Consider the following 9476-nt stretch of genomic DNA (forward strand, 5'->3'; position numbering starts at 1 on the left):
AAAAATAGATTAAATAAACTAAATAAGTCCTCTTCCCATTAAATAAATCAGAAAAGTCTGTCTTGTAACCAGTCCTCTTCAAACAAGTAAAGTCTGCCCATTTTGTGCCGTAGATTTTGTGTCTATGCCTAGTATTTAAACAAAATCATAATTTAAACGACTTCTTTCCTTCATTCACTTTGGAAATTTGGAATTGCAGCAAATCGAATTTTGCCAGGGAACAAAAATAGATCAATTAAACTAAATAAGTTTTCTTCCCATTAAATGAATTAAAAAAGTCTGTCTTGTAACCAGTCCTTTTCAAACAAGTAAAGTCTGCCCATTTTGTGCCGTCGATTTTGTGTTTATGCCTAGTATTTATACAAAATCATAATTTAAAGGACTTCATTCCTTCATTCACTTTGGAAATTTGGAATTGCAGCACATCAAATTTTGCCTGGGAAGAAAAGTAGATTAAATAAATTTAATAAGTCTTACTACTTCCCATTAAATAAATTAAATACGTCTTACTTGTTTCCACTCCTTTTCAAAACAGTAGTTTAAAACGAGGGCCCTTCACTCAATCTTTAACCTCAACCCCGCACGTTGTGTTGTATCTGTGAATCTTGGTTGTGGCCAAATGATAGTTTTCTTTCATTCGTTTAGGTTCCAAGAAAACTTGATGTAACTCTACTTTTAACTGCCGTTTCAGATAAGCGGGTATTACGTCGCAGTCATGTGCCGCGGATATGACGTAATTGCCCGAACCTCCGCCAAAATTCAAATCTGTTGGCGCGATGGCCGTGAGCCGCTGAGCAGCGACGATTATCAACAGAAATATCTTTATTTTCTGCTTGCAACTGGACCGTCTAGAGCGTACACGGTAAGTAACACTCATTGTGTTGAAGGAGATTTACGTTTGTAATAGCAGAAGTGTAGCCGCGTTGCGTTGTACGTGTGAAAATTGGTCGAGGCGAAATGTTAATGTTTAATTTCATTCCTTTAGGTTCCACGGTGTTTGTTGGCTGCAAGTTTTCCACTGCAAGAAGAGGCTCGTATCATTGACCAGGAGCGAGCTACAATGGTGAGTAGCCATAACATTTATGTTAAACACTTCCTATTTCATGTCTAACAGTACTTGATTTAACAAATAACCATAAATAAATACAGTGTGGGCACTGAAGTTAACATATGTGATTATACTGCCTAATCTGTCACAGAGTAGATTGTTGCAAAGTAATATAAGATCCAAAGTTGTAATTCAGAATAGTTTTCAAAAGAAGGCCATTAGAATTATATACAAGTACGATTACCCTTAACATAACAACAAGCTATTAATTAAATCACAAATTCTTCAATTCAAAGATTTGGTAGATTATCAGACAAATAATGTCTAACAGTAATTGATTTAACACATCACGATAAGTAGATTGAGTGTGGGCACTCTCAAGTTAACATATATGATTATACTGCCTAATCTGTTACAGAGTATGTTGTTGCCAAGTAATGTAGAATAGATCCAAAGTAGTAATCCAGAATAGTTTTGAAGAGGCCATTAGAATAATAAACAAATCTGATTACCTTGAACATAATAACAAGCTAAGTGTTTAATATGTCCTATGAAGTCAAAATTGGGCACCATCATGTGGTGAAATTTGGAATTGCATCACATCCAATTTTGCCTGGGAACAAACAGATTAAATAAATCTTAGTTTTGAATAAGCCACTCCTTCTCAAACAAGTAAACTCTGCCCATTTCGCGCAGTAGATGTTCTGTTGATATCTAGTATTTATACAAAGTCATAATTTAAATTGCTTTCAACCTTCATTCATCGGTTCAACCAACATTACTCGCTCTTATTACCAACTTGTATTGATTTAACTAAGCGTTTAATACTTCCTATCAGGTCTCAAGTCAAGATTTGGCAAAATACAATTTCAGCAAATCCAATTTTGCCAGGGAACAAAAATAGATTAAATAAACTAAATAAGTCTTCTTCCCATTAAATAAATCAGAAAAGTCTGTCTTGTAACCAGTCCTCTTCAAACAAGTAAAGTCTGCCCATTTTGTGCCGTAGATTTTGTGTCTATGCCTAGTATTTAAACAAAATCATAATTTAAACGACTTCTTTCCTTCATTCACTTTGGAAATTTGGAATTGCAGCAAATCGAATTTTGCCAGGGAACAAAAATAGATCAATTAAACTAAATAAGTCTTCTTCCCATTAAATAAATTAAAAAAGTCTGTCTTGTAACCAGTCCTTTTCAAACAAGTAAAGTCTGCCCATTTTGTGCCGTCAATTTTGTGTTAATGCCTAGTATTTATACAAAATCATAATTTAAAGGACTTCATTCCTTCATTCACTTTGGAAATTTGGAATTGCAGCACATCAAATTTTGCCTGGGAAGAAAAGTAGATTAAATAAATTTAATAAGTCTTACTAGTTCCCATTAAATAAATTAAATACGTCTTACTTGTTCCCACTCCTTTTCAAAAAAGTAGTTTAAAACGAGGTCCCTTCACTCAACCTTTAACCCTATTTATTCACCTTCTAGGCTAAGTGTTAAAGGCTAAGTGTTAGAGGCTAAAAGCCAGAGGCTAGGCGCCAGAGGCGAGTTTTTGTGGGCTGAAGTTTTAGTGGGGTTAGTGTGAATACAATCCAAAAGAATACAATACAATAGAATATAATACATAGATTAAATTCAATAGCTCTTACTACTTCCCATTAAATAAATTAAATACGTCTTACTTGTTCCCAATCCTTTTCAAAAAAGTAGTTTAAAACGAGGGCCCTTCACTCAACCTTTAACCTCAACCCCGCACGTCACATTGTGTTGTATCTGTGAATGTCTGTTGTGGCCAAATGATAGTTTTCTTTCATTCGTTTAGGTTCCACGGTGTTTGTTGGCTATGTTTTCCACTGTCAGAAGGATGAAAATACAAAGTACAACGCTTGGACGTGGGCGAAGACGTCACCGGTGAGTCCTTCCTTCCTATTTATTTACCTTCTAGGTGCTAAAGGCTAAGTGTTAGAGGCTAAGTGTTAGAGGCTAAGTGTTAAAGGCAACACAATACGAACAACACAACACAATACGAACAACTCAACACAATATGAACAACACAATATGAAACACACAACACAATACGAACAACACAACACAATACGAACAACACAACACAATACGAACAACACAACACATTACGAACAACACAACACAATACGAAAAACACAACGATACTGCACTGAACAACACGATACCGCACTGAACAACACGATACCGCACTAAACAACACGATACCGCACTGAACAACACCATGCCGCACTGAACACCATGCCACACTGAACAACACCATGCCGCACTGAACAACATTATGCCGCACTGAACAACACCATGCCGCACTGAACAACACCATCCCGCACTGAACAACACCATGCCGCACTGAACAACACCATTCCGCACTGAACAACACCATGCCGCACTGAACAACATTATGCCGCACTGAACAACACCATGCCGCACTGAACAACACCATGCCGCACTGAACAACATTATGCCGCACTGAACAACACCATGCCGCACTGAACAACACCATCCCGCACTGAACAACACCATGCCGCATTGAACAACACCATGCCGCACTGAACAACACCATCCTGCACTGAACAACACCATGCCGCATTGAACAACACCATGCCGCACTGAACAACACCATCCTGCACTGAACAACACCATGCCGCACTGAACAACACCATGCCGCACTGAACAACACCATGCCGCACTGAACAACATTATGCCGCACTGAACAACACCATGCCGCACTGAACAACACCATGCCGCACTGAACAACACCATGCCGCATTGAACAACACCATGCCGCATTGAACAACACCATGCCGCACTGAACAACACCATCCTGCACTGAACAACACCATGCCGCATTGAACAACACCATGCCGCACTGAACAACACCATCCTGCACTGAACAGCACCATCCCGCACTGAACAACACCATCCCGCATTGAACAACACCATCCTGCACTGAACAACACCATGCCGCACTGAACAACACCATGCCGCACTGAACAACACCATTCCGCACTGAACAACACCATGCCGCACTGAACAACACCATCCTGCACTGAACAACACCATCCCGCACTGAACAACACCATGCCGCATTGAACAACACCATGCCGCACTGAACAACACCATCCTGCACTGAACAACACCATGCCGCACTGAACAACATCATGCCGCACTGAACAACACCATGCCGCACTGAACAACACCATGCCGCACTGAACAACATTATGCCGCACTGAACAACATTATGTCGCACTGAACAACACCATGCCGCACTGAACAACACCATGCTGCACTGAACAACATTATGCCGCACTGAACAACACCATGCCGCACTGAACAACACCATCCCGCACTGAACAACACCATGCCGCATTGAACAACACCATGCCGCACTGAACAACACCATGCTGCACTGAACAACATTATGCTGCACTGAACAACACGATCCTGCATTGAACAACACCATGCCGCACTGAACAACACCATCCTGCACTGAACAACACCATGCCGCACTGAACAACACCATGCCGCACTGAACAACACCATGCCGCAATGAACAACACCATCCAGCACTGAACAACACCATGCCGCATTGAACAACACCATGCCGCACTGAACAACACCATCCTGCACTGAACAACACCACCCCGCACTGAACAACACGATCCCGCATTGAACAACACCATGCCGCATTGAACAACACCATGCCGCATTGAACAACACCATGCCGCACTGAACAACACCATGCCACAATGAACAACACCATCCCGCACTGAACAACACCATGCCGCACGGAACAACACCATGCCGCACTGAACAACACCATCCCGCACTGAACAACACCATCCCGCACTGAACAACACCATGCCGCATTGAACAACACCATGCCGCACTGAACAACCCCATCCTGCACTGAACAACACCTACCCGCACTGAACAACACCATGCCGCACTGAACAACATTATGCCGCACTGAACAACACCATGCCGCACTGAACAACACCATGCCGCACTGAACAACACCATGCCGCACTGAACAACACCATGCCGCAATGAACAACACCATCCCGCACTGAACAACACCATGCCGCCTTGAACAACACCATGCCGCACTGAACAACACCATCCTGCACTGAACAACACCACCCCGCACTGTACAACACCATCCCGCATTGAACAACACCATCCCGCACTGAACACCATGCCGCACTGAACAACACCATGCCGCACTGAACAACACCATGCCGCACTGAACAACACCATGCCGCACTGAACAACACCATGCCACAATGAACAACACCATCCAGCACTGAACAACACCATGCCGCATTGAACAACACCATGCCGCACTGAACAACACCATCCTGCACTGAACAACACCACCCCGCACTGAACAACACGATCCCGCATTGAACAACACCATGCCGCATTGAACAACACCATGCCGCACTGAACAACACCATGCCGCACTGAACAACACCATGCTGCACTGAACAACACTATGCTGCACTGAACAACACCATGCCGCACTGAACAACACCATCCTGCACTGAACAACACCTACCCGCACTGAACAACACCATGCCGCACTGAACATTATGCCGCACTGAACAACACCATGCCGCACTGAACAACACCATGCCGCACTGAACAACACCATGCCGCACTGAACAACACCATGCCGCAATGAACAACACCATCCCGCACTGAACAACACCATGCCGCATTGAACAACACCATGCCGCACTGAACAACACCATCCTGCACTGAACAACACCACCCCGCACTGTACAACACGATCCCGCATTGAACAACACCATCCCGCACTGAACAACACCATGCCGCACTGAACAACACCATTCCGCACTGAACAACACCATGCCGCACTGAACAACACCATGCCGCACTGAACAACACCATGCCGCACTGAACAACACCATGCCGCACTGAACAACATTGTGCCGCACTGAACAACACCATGCCGCACTGAACAACACCATCCCGCACTGAACAACACCATGCCGCATTGAACAACACCATGCCGCACTGAGCAACACCATCCTGCACTGAACAACACCATCCCGCACTGAACAACACCATGCCGCACTGAACAACATTATGGCGCACTGAACAACATTATGCCGCACTGAACAACACCATGCCGCACTGAACAACACCATGCCGCACTGAACAACACCATGCCGCACTGAACAACATTATGCCGCACTGAACAACATTATGCCGCACTGAACAACACCATGCCGCACTGAACAACACCATGCCGCACTGAACAACACCATGCCGCACTGAACAACACGACGTCGCACTGAACAACACGACGCCGCACAGAACAACACGACGCCGCACAGAATAACACAACACCGCACAGAACAACACAATACCGCACAAACAGTTTTAGATAATATTACGTCGCAGTCATGTGACGCGGACATGACGTCAATAGGCGGAACTCACGGCAAAATTATACTCCGTGGGCGTGGCTTGCAACAGGAAGTAGGAAAGCGGCAATTCTGGCAAACAAGACACAGCGGTTAGTAACACGATGACTAACAAGGCAAATATTTTTGTTTTCAGCTTGCAACTTGACCGTCTAGAGCGTACAAGGTAATTACAACTGTTTTTTTTGAGCCCTGAAAAGCGAGGGAGTTTGGCGTTTGGGAGGAACGTCGAACTCGGCGTCTGCTTCCAGCCACAGACGCCAAATTTCGACGATTATTTCGACTGGTCAACGGTTGTAAATTATTGCGTTGACTAAAAACTTTATTTAACTCTACTCTTAACTTTGCCGTTTCAGATATGCGGGTATTACACCGCGGAAATGACGTCAATAGGCTGAACTCTCGCCAAAATTCAAATCTGTGGGCGCAATGGCCTTGAGCGAGACACCGGATACAAACACGACGATTATCAACAGAAATATCTTTATTTTCTGCTTGCAAGTGGACCGTCTAGAGCGTACACGGTAAGTACAACTCATTGTGTTTAAAAAGATTTACGTTTGTGTAGTTTGCGTTGCGTTGTATCTGTGAATGTTGGTTGAGGCTAAATGTTAATGTTTAATTTCATTCCTTTAGGTTCCACGGTGTTTGTTGGCTGTATGTTTTCCACTGCAAGAAGAGGCTCGTATCATTGACCAGCAGGAGCTACAATGGTGAGTACCCCTTTCGTCTTCCATTTATGTTAAACACTTCCTATTTCATGTCTAACAGTACTCGATTTAACAAATAACCATAAATAAATACAGTGTGGGCAGTCAAGTTAACATATGTGATTATCCTGCCTAATATGTTTATCACAAATATGTCACTAATCACTAATATGTTTATTTGTTTATCACAACACCTTTGGACCTTCAGCAATCGATTATTTCCCTTCATCTACAGAGAGACAGAACGATGGTGTCTTAAACATCTCATTCATTTCACCAAATAACTTCACGCAGGTGGATAACGGCCGTCTCGGTCACGCTATGTTGCGTGATGCAGTTTTGAAGAACCAAATGCATTTATTCAATGAATAAGTCAAGCTAGTTCTATGTTTATGATGTTGTAAGTTACGGTACCGATTGAAGTTGAGTTCGAAGCCAGTGGAAAACAGCGCTGCGTTTGTGCTCTCCAGGTACAAATGTTGTGATCTCTGACTGACGACCGGGCGAGACTCGAGTAAGAGATGTCCAAACGAGCTCCGGCAGGGCGGGCCAAGGCGGAGCGAACGGACGCCCTTCAGGCCGCCAATGACGAGCTGAGAACCAAACTGATGGACGTCCAGTTAGAACTTCAGCAGGAGAAGAACAAGGTGAAAACCTCAACAGACAGACACTGCCTGCCTCCCTGCCTGCCTCCCTGCCTGCCTCCCTCCCTCCCTCCCAGATTTCCCGATGTAGATTAGACATGCGTGTGCCATGACTGTGTCAGCCTACATCAACAAATGCACCGAGGACGTCAGCACCACTAAGAATATCATCACCCGGGGCAACCAACGACCCTGGATGACTGAGGAGGTACGTCAAACGCTACGAGCGCGGAACTCTGCCTTCAAGTCTGGCGACAAGGAGACACTGAGGACAGCGAGAGCCAACTTGAACCGTGCCATCAGGATAGCGAAGCGAGACCACAGTCGAAAATTTCAGGATCGTTTCCACGACGTCAAAAACATCAGGAGTATGTGGCAAGGCATACGGGCGATTACAGACTACAACTCACCCTCCCCCCCCCCCCCCCCCCCCGGTGGGTGTAGTTGATGCTGACTTTCTAAATGGTCTAAATAACTTCTTTGGGAGGTTCGAGGCACTAAACGGCACTCCAGCAGTTAAAACTGTCCCCCATCAGAAAGAGGAGGTACTCTGCCTTGACTCCGCCGATGTGTTGAAGACCCTGAGGAGAGTCAACCCCTGTAAGGCCCCTGGCCCCGACAACATTCCTGGGCGTGTGTTCAGGGAATGTGCAAGTCATCTGGCTGGGGTCATCACAGACATTTTTAACACCTCGCTGGGCCAAGCCACAGTGCCGGCGTGCTTTAAGACTGCCTCCATCATTCCGGTGCCGAAGAAACCTCAAATCACCTCATTTAATGATTACCGGCCTGTTGCACTGACTCCGGTTATGATGAAGTGCTTCGAAAGGCTGCTTAAAGGTCACATCGTTTCCAGACTCCCCCTATTATTTGACCCGTTCCAGTTTGCCGACCGGCAAAACCGCTCCACTCAGGACGCCATCTCCTCCGTTCTTCACCTGAGCCTGGCTCACCTGGAGGAGAAGAACACCCATGTGCGGATGCTGTTCCTGGACTTCAGCTCAGCGTTTAACACCATCATCCCACAGCATCTGGTAGGAAAATTGGAACACCTGGGCTTCAACACCCCCCTTCGCAACTGGCTGCTAGACTTCCTCACCAACAGACCTCAGTCAGTCCGGGTCGGACAGAACACCTCTGATGTCATCACCCTCAGCACAGGCTCCCCTCAGGGCTGCGTCCTGAGCCCCCTGCTGTTCACCCTGATGACACACGACTGCGTCCTCAGGTTCACCACCAATCACATCGTGAAGTCAGCAGACGACACAACGGTGGTGGGGCTCATCAGAGACAACAACGACCTGGACTACAGAGAGGAGGTGGAGCAGCTGGTGGGCTGGTGCAGAGAAAACAGCCTGATCCTGAATGAGGAGAAGATGAAGGAGATCGTCGTCGACTTCAGGAAAAAACAGCCTCACCACGCTCCACTGATCATCAACAGCTCAGCTGTGGAGGTGGTCAGCACCACCAAATTCCTGGGGGTCCACATCACAGAAGACCTCACCTGGACTATGAACACTACGGCACTGGTCAAGAGGGCACAGAAGCGCTTGTACTTCCTGCGGAGGATGAGGAGAGCCCACCTGCCCCCACCC

The 9476-nt window shown here is 45.6% G+C and overlaps 1 long non-coding RNA gene across 1 annotated transcript; it reads left to right on the top strand.

Moving 5' to 3' along the window:
* The first annotated feature begins 6653 nt into the window (after positions 1 to 6653).
* LOC148386857 (uncharacterized) lies at positions 6654 to 8780 on the top strand. Its single transcript, XR_015862722.1, has 3 exons — positions 6654 to 7051; positions 7164 to 7240; positions 7708 to 8780. It is a non-coding gene; the product is annotated as an uncharacterized LOC148386857 (long non-coding RNA).
* Positions 8781 to 9476: the final 696 nt, after the last annotated feature.

The sequence above is a fragment of the Syngnathus floridae genome, chromosome 14 (genome assembly GCF_059516105.1).
Source record: "Syngnathus floridae isolate MCC-2025c chromosome 14, RoL_Sflo_1.0, whole genome shotgun sequence".
NCBI classification, from domain to species: domain Eukaryota; kingdom Metazoa; phylum Chordata; class Actinopteri; order Syngnathiformes; family Syngnathidae; genus Syngnathus; species Syngnathus floridae.